The sequence below is a fragment of the Piliocolobus tephrosceles genome, unplaced genomic scaffold (genome assembly GCF_002776525.5).
Source record: "Piliocolobus tephrosceles isolate RC106 unplaced genomic scaffold, ASM277652v3 unscaffolded_13207, whole genome shotgun sequence".
In the NCBI taxonomy this organism is placed as follows: domain Eukaryota; kingdom Metazoa; phylum Chordata; class Mammalia; order Primates; family Cercopithecidae; genus Piliocolobus; species Piliocolobus tephrosceles.
This window is the reverse complement of record NW_022294541.1, coordinates 1-11,064: the sequence shown is the minus strand read 5'-3', so window position 1 is coordinate 11,064 and position 11,064 is coordinate 1. Positions and strand designations below refer to the sequence as shown.

The 11,064-nt window shown below is 63.3% G+C and overlaps 1 long non-coding RNA gene across 1 annotated transcript; it reads left to right on the top strand.

The window, feature by feature from the left end:
- The first annotated feature begins 8,290 nt into the window (after positions 1 to 8,290).
- On the top strand, positions 8,291 to 10,449 carry LOC113220791. The gene is made up of 3 exons (XR_003307519.1): positions 8,291 to 8,473; positions 10,024 to 10,114; positions 10,305 to 10,449. It is a non-coding gene; the product is annotated as an uncharacterized LOC113220791 (long non-coding RNA).
- Positions 10,450 to 11,064: the final 615 nt, after the last annotated feature.

Here is an 11,064-nt window from a genome sequence, read left to right as displayed (position 1 = left end):
CGGGGACACTGGCTCCTCAGTACTGGCACTCCCACCTGCCCGCTGGGCACTTAACTGCCTCTCTTTCCACCTGCGGCCTCCTATCTGGGGAGGGCACCGGCCTGGTTCTGGGGTCAGACAGCCTGGGCTTCAATCCTCACTCGCCTGTCACCGCTGGGGGGCCTCAGGCAGCCCCCACAAAGTGCCCCTACCTGCAGAGGGCCAAGGGACCTGCCCAAAGGCTGTGCAAGGGTCCAGGAGAGCCTAGGGGTGTGGAAGCCGCATCTGGCCCAGGACACACAGGGTCCCTCGAGTTTACCACTCCATCCTCCTGCACATGGGGTCCTGGCAGGACCCTGGATGTCTCTGCCCCTCCCCACCAGCTCCTCCAGCCTCCCTGGGGTTGGAGCAGGCGTGTGAGCAGAGAAGATAAACGGGGCAGCTGCTGCGGAAAACAGTCCACAGCTCCTCCAGCGATGAAGCATGAAGCACTGGGGACCACAAGACCCAGAAGCCCCGGGACCAGGTGTCCACCCAGGAGGAAGGTCGCATGTCCTCACAGACACATGTACACGCATGTTCGCGGCAGCACCATTCCCAGCAGCCAAGTGTCCGTGGACAGATGAGTGGGGAGACAGGACGCCTGTCCACACCATGAAATGTTCAGCCGCAAAGAGGCTCAAAGTCCCAACACACAACACAACACGGCTGGGCCTCAGACACATGCTCAGTGAGAGAAGCTGGACACAAAAGTCCACACGCGGCGTGACCCGTCTACGTGAAATGTCCCGACCAGGCGAATCCAGAGACAGGCAATAGGTTAGTGATGGCCAGGGCCGAGGACAGGGACGGAGGGTGACGGCCAGGGGACGGGATCTTTACGAGGTGGGAAAATGTTCTAAAATCCACTGTGGCGATGGCCACATAGCCCTGCGGCTCCACGAAACCCACTGAGCTGTGCACTTTAAATGGATGGATTACTGTCTCAGTTACAGCTCAGTGAAGCTGTGAAATTGAAAAGAAGCACCCAGGCCGGGCGCGGTGGCTCACCCCTATAATCCCCACACTCTGGGAGGCTGAGGCGGGCAGATCGCTTGAAGTCAGGAGTTCGAGACCAGCCTGGCCAACATGGAGAAACCCCGTCTCTACTACAACTACAAAAAATTAGCCAGGCATGGTGGCGCACGCCTGTAATCCCGACACTCTGGGAGGCCGAGGCAGGCAGATCTCTTCAGGTTAGGAGTTTGAGACCAGCCTGACCAACATGGAGAAACCCCGTCTCTACTAAAAATACAAAAAATTAGCCAGTGTGGTGGCACACGCCTGTAATCCCAGCTACTTGGGAGGCTGGGACTGAAAAATTGCTTGAACCTGGGAGGCAGAGATTGCAACGAGCTGAGATCACGCCGCTGCACTCCAGCCTGGGCGACAAGAGCAAAACTCTGTCTCAAAAAAAGAAAGAAAGAAAGAAGCCTCCAGCCAGCCCTCAGTTCTCTCTGAGCCACGGCCTGGCCCCTCCCGGTGTACCTGCAGGAAATGAGAGCCCCCCAGCGCCACACACCTGGCAGAGTGGAGGGAGCACAGGCTGGTGGCAGCCTTGCCTCTCAGGCTGCTCCAGGCCAGGGTCAGCCCTACAGGGGTGACTTGGGAAAGCGAGTCTCGAGAGGTGAGGCGTTGCCTGGGGTCACACGGCTGGCAGGAACGGCCAGGGCTGGGCTGCAGGGGCCTGCACGGCCCTCCCACCTCCACCAAAACCCACTATGTTTATTCAGGGACGTGAAGGGGTGCCCAGGTCCAGCAGGCAACAAGCCGAGCAGAGCCTGCAGTCCCAACAAGACGGCCAAGGGAGCTCGGCACCCTCAGTCCCCCAGACAGGGCTCTTCCCCTCTCTGGGCCTCAGTTTACCCATAGGTAAAAGGAGGGCACAGTCAGATGGTCCCTAAGGCCCCAGGGACCCAGGCCAGCCTTGCCCTCCCCCACAGCCCCAGCAGCAGGGCATCCCAGCCTTTCATCAGGAAAAGGAGACTAAATTTATGCCTCAGGCCCCCTCTGCGCTTGGCAGGGCAGAGGTCAGGCTTCCGGCGGCCCCCACCCCTTGACGCAGTTCCCCTTCCCCTCTAGGGGGGCCCTATTGTTCTCGAGGGCTGGTTCCCAATCTCCCCAAACACTCACTTCCTGTTTCCTGACTGAGAGGAAACAGAGATTCCTGACCAGGCAGATGCTTTTTTTCCCTTTCTCTCTTTACATTTTTTAAGGGTATTAAATAATAATAACATGACGGCAGCCTTGGTGCTGAGGAGCGTGGACTTGGGGGCTGGAGGAAGCCCAGGGCCACCTGCGTGGGGCTCTGTGGACCCTCCTTTGAGAATCTGCTGGAAGCTACGGACCCCTCCTCCCTCCCCACCAGGGAAGGGCCCAGGCACAAACTGTCTGCATTGTGACTGGGAACAGGGAGACCCCGGGACCCTCCCCAGGACTCCCAAGACCCTCCACGCCCTGATCTGACACGTGGGGAAACTGAGGCAGAGAAGCCTTCAGGGCACCTGTGGTCCCTGGCCCTACCGGAGCTCTATGACAACCCCGCAAGTGAGATGGGCATGAAGCCTCCAGGGAGGGCCCCCCACACCCTTCCCAGAAGTCCACGGACCCCAGAGGCACCGGCTTCTCCAGGGGAGGGGCCCCCAGCCACTGCCACTGTGCCTTGTGGAGACTGGGGTCCCTGTGGCTCTGGGTTCCTGTCCAGCCCTGCCGGGGAAGGCCTTGGCAGCTTGAGCAGCCACTCCCATGGGGCCTCAGTTTCCTCGTCTGTAGATGGGGTCGGATCGTTGCCTCCACCTCGCAGGGCCAGGGCAACAGCCCCAAGAGGAGACACCTGAACCCAGCACCCTGCTCACAGGCCTGTCCGTCTCTCCCACTATTTTCTCCCTTAAAGGCTTGGAGCGCCTGGCCCCCAGCTCTCCCCACGCAGGCGGGCGGGGAGAGGACAGGAGGGCCCCCAGTTCTCCCCACGCGGGCAGGCGGGGAGAGGACAGGAGGGCCCCCAGTTCTCCCCACGCGGGCAGGCGGGGAGAGGACAGGACAGCTCCCAGCTCTCCCCACACGGGCAGGCGAGGAGAGGACAGGGTGGAACTGCTGCCCCTCAACTGGCTGCTCCATAGGCCCCGAGCTCTCGGGAACTTCTCCTTCCGTCACGGGAGATGAAGCTTTTTTTCCCTTGATGTTAACAGCTGCCCCGTCTGTCGGGCCTAGAAAATCACAGCCCATTGAGTGGGGTTTCTGTGCCGTGTACCAGTGCCAGGCGTGAGGGCAGCCTCAGGGGGCCGGCAAGTCCCCCTTCCTCAGCCGCATGGGAACCTTGGCAGGGGTGGGAAGTAACCTGCAGGGCCTGCAGGAGCCGGATCCCAGAAGCTGGACACTGGGACCAGCCCCCTTCATGGCACTGAGGACCCCGATGGGTCACACGAGGCCCTGGCAGCCACATTGGGTGGGGACTCCGAACTCACTCAAGGGGGTCACATGACCCTCCTTCAAGAATCTGCTGGAAGCTACGGACCCCCCTTCCTCCCCCCAGGGAAGGGCCCAGGCACAAACTTCCCACCCTGTTACTGGGAAGTGGAGACCCCAGGACCCTCCTCAGGGCTCCCAAGACCCTCCATGCCCTGGTCTGACATGTGGGGAAACTGAGGCAGAGAAGCCTTCAAGGCACCTGTGGTCCCTGACCCTACTGGAGCTCTATGACAACCCCGCAAGAGAGACGGGCATGAAGCCTCAAGGGGGGGGACCCCCACACCCTTCCCAGAAACCCACAGGCCCCAGAGGCACAGGTATCCCCAGGGGAGGGGCGCCCCACCCACTGAGGGGCTCCCTCTGAGGCTCACCCTGCTCAACGGGACTTCCTCGAGAATCAGCCCCAACCACCAGTGCCCACCTCGTGAGCTGCCAGGTAGCACCCAGTGTCCATCTGGGAATCCCTCTCCCAAGCTCACTCCCCAGTGGCAGCCTCTTTTCTCTCTTCCCCTCCAGACTCCCCAGGTGCCACCAGGCACATCCACCAAGCCTGCAGCTCACACAGCCCCCCGAGGCCCACGCGGTGCTCTCACCCCAGCCAGGTGTCTCCCCTGTGAGGCAAGTCCCTCCCTAGGGACGGATTCTGCTGTTTAAAAAACAAGATTTTCTTCACCTTCCTATATAAACAAAAAATAACAATACAGCAATACCACTGCAAAATCGTCAGAATGGCTAAAATGAAAAAGACAACAGCAAGTGCTAGCAAGGGTGTGGGGCGGCCGAATGCTCCCGCGCTGCTGGCAGGGGACCTGAGAACTGCTGGGCATTCCCTGGCTTCCTGCCCCTCCTGGGACTGGGGACCCCCAAGGGACAGCATAAGGGGATTGCGTTTGTCGGCAAATCTGCCAAGAAATAACACGAGGATGTTCAAAGCTAAGCCCCCAGGCCTGGTAACAGTTCCGAGGTGCCAGCAGTGTGTGTGAAGAACAGGGGGGTCTGTTCTAGGGATGCCTCCAGCACCTGCTGCCAGCAGTGGGGCACGCCGGTCCCCTGGGACGTGGCCAAGGGGCTGTGTCTCCTGCCTGGGCTGCCGGCCCCTCTCAGGTTCACTTTCCCGTTTCTAAGCCCATGTCTCGCTGCAATTGGAGTTTGCCAGGCCACCACTGGGTGACACGCCCAGGGCAGTGGGGGACTCCACACCTTCTGCGCACCTGCTCCGAGTCCCTCTCCCAGGTCCAGACCCCTGCCCTGTGGAGCGGGCACCCTGGCAGGGGCATGGAGCATGGGCAGGATTGGACTTTGTGCTGAGTGTGGTGGTGCCTTGGGAGGAGGTCACACGACCCAATGTCTCCCTCTGCAAAGCTCTCTGAGCACTGGGTGTGAAGGGCAGCGGCACCCAGCAAGGCCGAGGAGGGGCGACTGCCATCCAGGCAGGAAGCGGGGTGGACCGGACCAGAGTGGGGGCAATGTCGGGAGAAGGGGACACTCAGATGCAAAGCCGGTGGGGACCTGCCAAGAAGCCAGCCCACAAGGCCATGGACACCTCCACGCCGTCAGCTGGAGAAGTGGGCGGCTGCAGGAAGGGAGACAGGAGCAGTGAAGGCAAGGATGAGGGGTCCCCTGGGAGACCCCCGAGGCTCAGGGCTCAGGCCCCCGGACTCCAGTCCTGGGCCTCCATTTTCCACCCTTGAACAAGTGGCTTTCACCCGTGAGCCAGCTGCCTCCTCTGAAAATGGAAGCCCCTCAACTCAAAGGGTGTCAGGGGCTGGAGCAGGCAGGGAGAGGAGAGAGGAAAGACTGGGGAACTGGGGACCCTCACTTCTCCCTGCCCACAACCTCTCAGGAGCAGACGGCTCCTCTGCCCACAGGCACCCCTGCCTGGCAGCTCCCTCCAGCCCGCGTCGGGTCCGGGACGTCCTCTGATGGGAAGGTCCCACCACATCCGTGGCTGACAGAGTCAGCCTGTCCAAGGCCGGGGGGCGCTCTGGGTAAACAGGAAGCCCCATCCCTCCAGCACTCTGCTTCATTCCCTCCTCCTGCACCTCCTGCAGCCCGGCTCCCACGGCCGCACCTGGTGCCCCTCTGTCTCGCGCCACCTAAGATGCCCAGGCTGGCCTCCGCCAGGGGCTTAGTCCACCCTCTCCTGGGGCTGCAGAGGCCAAAAGCACCCTGGTGAGGGGTTCAGGAGGCCCAGGAGGGCCCGGGGGGCTCCGCCAGGCCCCTCCACGCCTCTCTGCCCAGCCAGCACGCTCTGGGAAGGTAAGGCAGCCCTTCTCCTTATAACTAACCTCAGAGCATTCCCAGGTGGCTGGAAGGCCACTGGGACAACCTGGCCCTACTGACAGGAGAGCCAATGGGGAAACTGAGGCCTGTGTGGGGCACAAAGCTGGGACCAGAGCTCCAGCTTCCTGCCCCTGCCAGGCCTCCACCTTTGATGCCACCCCAGGCAGGGTGAGGCCCCGGGCTCCAGACCTTCCAGTGCCCAGATGAGGACAGCTGCAGGCCTTGGGGTGGCCTCCCTCTCCCACCAGGTCTCGCCCTCTGTGCTGGGCCCCCGAGGTGAGAGGAGGAGGCCAGACGGCCTGGCTTCTGTGGGGCTGCAGCCTGGGCAGGAGGCACTGCCAACTTCCAAAATGATTCCCTGCTGCAGGTCTGTGTGCCATGATCCCAAACACACGCCAGCAGAGAGAGCAGCAAGGACAGGGAAGGGGGCACTCCAAGGACAGGAGGATGAGGGAGGGGCCCGCCTGCCCCCTGCTGAGCCCCTGGGCCTTGGGCACAAAGTGTGCTCCACCCATACCAGAATCTGGGGGCAGCCCCAACCCCCTGCACCCCCAGTACCCTCTGGAGTCCAAGAGGGTATAGACAGAACCTACTTCGTCCCCTGCCAACTCCTCACCCCTCCTGTCCCTGCTGGGCCCCTGGCATTAGGTCAATACCCCAGTCCACCTCCTGTACCTGCCCCTGAGGCTCCAGGAGCCCGAAAGAGTGGAGTGCCCCTCCTGTGGTGGCTCCAGGAGACGGGATAGGGCAGAGCTGGCACTCTGGGCCTGAGCCCAGGCCTCTTTCCCTCGGGGAGGGTCTGGTCTTGGCCTGGGGAGGGGCTGGGGGCAGGGCAGAACTTGTCAGGAGGGGGTTGCAGTGAAGAACAAGTTGGCAGCAGGCTGGGCCCAGCCCCCCAGGCTGTCACCAGGAGTCCAGTGCCAGGTGAGAGTCAGGGGGCCGAGGGAGGCACAGGGCGGCTGAGGGTGCGGCCAGTAAGGTAAGGGGCCAGATCCCAGGGTGACCTAGTGTGGAGGAGGTGGGGAAATGGGGTTCTGCCTATCCGCTCCAACCTCGGGGCAGGGGCCACCTCTGGATAGAGGCCCCTCTTGCTCAGACCAGCAGTGCCTGGGTGCCAGGAGCGCCCCCTTCAACTATCTTAATGACCACGGAGCAGGTGCAGAAACTGAGGCCTGGAGAAGAGTGAGGGCCTGTCTGGCTGAGGCCCTGAGCCCTGACCACAGCCTGGTGCCCAGAGCAGACCCTTCCCCTGGCCATGGGTAGAGGGGAGCTGGTCCCTGTTTGAGGGGGAGGTGCATCACGTGTGGGTGAGGCTTCCCAGCTGCCCTCCAAAGTCCAGTAGGGAATTTCCCCAGCTGCCCCGCCCTCCCTTGGCCCAAGTTGTCCAGCTGAGTGGGGCTGGAGAGGTGGGGACACACTGACCACCCATGGCCAGGGAAATGGGGGTGTCCCAGGTATCAGGCCCACAGGGGCTGACCCCAAAGCAGGGCTCACACCCCACGGACAGTGGGGTTAGGAGAGACCCTGCTCTCCTGGGGTTCTAGGCATGCCCTCCAAAGCCACCCAGCTCCCTTTGGCACCGTGTCCCCTCCCACCCAACCCACCGTTGCCACAGCAGCTCGCTTGGCCTGAGGCTCCCATTGCCACCTGAACAGGGAAGCTGAAGATCAGACCTGGGGGCTGGGACCCCAGGAATCTGATAGAGCACCCCCTGTGATCACCCACAGTGTCCCACATCCCTCCCTGCACCCCTGGCCACAGTCTGCTGCCAGCCTAGAGCATCCCTGTGAAGTTGGGCTGAGAGCATTGGGCCTGCTTGCCCATCTCCAGGGCAGGGGCTCGTGGTCTCACTGGCAGCTCTCTTAGGGGAGAAAGTTTGGACTCTATGCCTGCCGCCTCCCGTCACCCCCTCACCATGGCGGACCTTGGGCCTCAGAGACCCACAGAACAGGCTGTTCTCAGACCACTCAGTCTGTCTTGCCACCCCAGTCCCTTCCAGCCAGGCCTTGCCACTCGCCACCCCTCACTGGTCAAGGCTGCAGTGCGGCTGGTCCCTGCCTTAGCCTGGGGCCCCTCCAGGCTCCCATGCTGTGTCACACACATCTGGGGGTGTCCTGGGGGAGAGCCCAGCATCCAGTGGCCCAAAGATGCAGCAGCTCCCTTCTGTCCAGCCACATGCAAGTGTGACCTGTGGACCCACGGTCCCGGGAGGGCCCTGGGCTTGTGTCCTCCATCCCACGCTCTCCCCAGAGTCTCCAGCAGGGTCCAGCCCTGGTTTCTGGCTGTTTTGGGGCTAGACTCTGATGACCCATGGGACAGCTTCCCCACCCCCGGGCAGTTTGTCCAGGCCCCTCACACGGTGGCCCCCGCCCCCCTTAGGCTCCTGTTTGTCCGACGACACGTCCCCGTTATCAGCGGAGAACACACACAGGAAGTCCGGCTGGGAAGGGCCCATCCCAATCCCGATTACCCGGGACGGAGCATAAAAAGCCGCCCTTCCTTGCCCGGGGGGAGCCTCCCTGCACCAAGCCAGCCCAGCACGGCTGCAAGGGAGGCTCCTGTGGACAGGCCAGGCAGGTGGGCCTCGGGAGGTGCCTCCAGGCGGTCAGTGGGCCTAAGGCCCCAGCAAGGGCCAGGGTCCATCCCCGGTCCCAGGACACAGCAGCGGGCCACCATGGCTACGCCTGGGCTCCGGCAGCATCAGGTACGGCAGGGGTGGCCTTGGAGGGGCAGGGAGCGGACAGGGCAGGCCCCCCGTGCCCCTCACTCCCTCTGACCACGGTGCCCGCTGGCTGCTCCGCAATCTGCTTCCTGGCGAGGTCACAGGGAAGGGGGTCCTGGTCTCCTCCCCTTCTGCACAGAGGAGGCCACTGAGGCCCTTGGGCCAAACGCCTGCTAGCGGGTAGCTCAGTGTAGATCCCAATCCAGTCTGCTGACTCCAACACTTCACCCCCAGCTGCCCTTCCCCTGAACCCCACCCTCTGGCCTTTCTCTCCCTCCGCAGAGCAGCTCCTGGGGTTAGCAGCAAAGTTCAGCTCAGCTGGGCCCGCCGTGAGGGGCTTAGTGCTACATCCTGCGGTGTCCCAAGGGCTGGGGTCTCCTCAGCTTCTCCCTAGCAGTGGGGTCTGGGGAGGGGATTGGCCCCAAGGGAGAGGAACCCCAAAGCCAAATCTGTAGCCAGGATGAGCGGTGTGAACCCAGGGTGCGGGACGTGGGGCTCAGGCTTACGGATGACTTGGTAGGGTGTCGGTAGGGTGTCGTGGGTAAATAGGTGACTCTGTGGGCACCCCTTGGACCCTGGAGAAGCCCTTGTTCTCCCTGTCCCCAGCCCCATGCAGAGTGACTGAAGCCCCATCCCAAAGCCCCCGAAGTCATAGTGGGTCCCAGAAGGCCCCGCTTTTTGTCTCATACGTCCACACCAAGAGGCCTGTCTGAGAACCCCCACTTTCCAAACGGTGGGGCTGGGGCCTAGCCAGGATGGGGGTAGCGAGGGCTGGCTCGGGGCAGCCCCGGAGCCGCCCTTTCTGCTCCATTGCCTCTTCCAGACTCAGGCAGGAGACGTGGGGAGGCAGGTCAAAGGGTTAAGTGACCGCAGCTCCAGAGATGAGGCCAGGGGCAGGGGACAGGGCAGGGTGGCTCTTCCCCCCAGAGGCCCCCTAGGCTCCACTCTGAACACTTCACTGCCGGGGGCTGGGTAAGAGCCCTGCGTGGGCTTAGGGTGCCAGGAGGCCTAGGACTCCCCAGACAGATGAGGAACGCTCCCTGACAGCAGCTGCTCTGGCTGTCCCTCAGACCACGTGCCAGGGGTTTCCAGGGCCCCTGGTCCAGAGCAGTGGCTACTGGATTGCAGGGTGCGGCGGCCTTATTTTGGGGGCTCCTCTCCAGGGACCTGGGCCCCTCCCTTCCTCCAACTCCCATGCACCAAGGTAGGACCAAGCTGGTGGCCCAGCACCCTGGGTTTCGTGAACGGACCTCCAGCTCCGCTCACAGCAGCCTTTTATCCCCACGCCGGGGAGTCCAGGGCTGGAGGCAACAGCCCCATTTTACTGAGGCCAGGGGCTGTGGATCGGAGTGGACGATCAGCTCGGGACAGGATGGGGTCGGGGTAGGTACAGGATGGAGGCCTGTAGGCCTAGTGCAGGTGGAGGTCCCACAGCAGCACCAAAGGCTGGACCCGGGCCCTCCCAGCCCCCGGACATCAGGGTGACCAGGACTGTGCATAGGCACTAACCCACACCTCCTCTCCAATCGCAGCCCCCAGGACCGGGGAGGCACAGGTGGCCCCCACCACCCAGAGGAGCAGCTCCCATCCCTGTCCGGGGGATGACGGATTCTCCTCCGCCAGGTGAGTCCGGGAAAACCGCTTGCTCCCAGGGAACACATCTCACACAGGCGCCCATGCTGGCTATGCGACAGGCGCTGGCTCCTGCAGGGGTCTGAGGGGCTGCTGAATTGGGCTGGCCCCAGCCCCACGTGCGGCGCCCGCAGTAACAGCTGTAACAATTGCGTTGTGGCCATGACCTCACCATCACTAGATCCCAGGGCTGTTTAGCCCCATCTTATAAATTTGGAAATGGAGGCCTGGAGAGGAGAGGTGACCAGCCCAGGGGCCTCTGGTGTGAGAAGACTCCCTGGGAGCCTGTGTATTCTCTGGGAGGAGTGTTCAGCGATGGCCCTGACTATCCTGAACACAGCAGTGATCCCGTGAGCCTGGTGAGGGTGCCTGATGCCTGAGAGAGGGCCAGGTGGGGGCCGGCACAGGGGCCCCCAACCTAACACGCTCAGGCTAGGAGGGAGGCCTGGGCTCTGCCATGTGGTCTTGGAGGAGTCCTGGGTCTCTGGGCCTGGGGTGGGGACGGTCATGATGCCCACTGCCTGTGAGGCTGCAGGACCGAGCTCAGTGCTAACCAGCACCGGGTGCCTACCACGCAGCTCCCCCCCCTCCCCCCAGCGGCTGAGATGGGCGTCCCGGGGTGATTTTCAGCCTGGGGGCTTGAGGGCTAGCAAAGGGCCCGCAGCCCCGTCAGTGTGGGCGCCCTGGGCGGCCTCTCCCGGCTCCTGGCAGCGGCGCTTGGTGGTCGTGCATCCGCTCAGCGAGCGCCCTGCCGTGGGGACTCGGGCCCTAGGATTCCCGGAGGGGGGTTGGGGGGCCGCGGCTCAGAGGCGCTTTTGCGTCAGCCCCGGGTTCCAGCGGAGTCACTGCCCGCCCGCCGCGGGGCCTCAGTTTCCCCGTCTGCGCAATGGGGGGCGGGGCGGGGCTCCGGCGGGGCCGCCAGGTGGGGCGGGGCCGGGGGG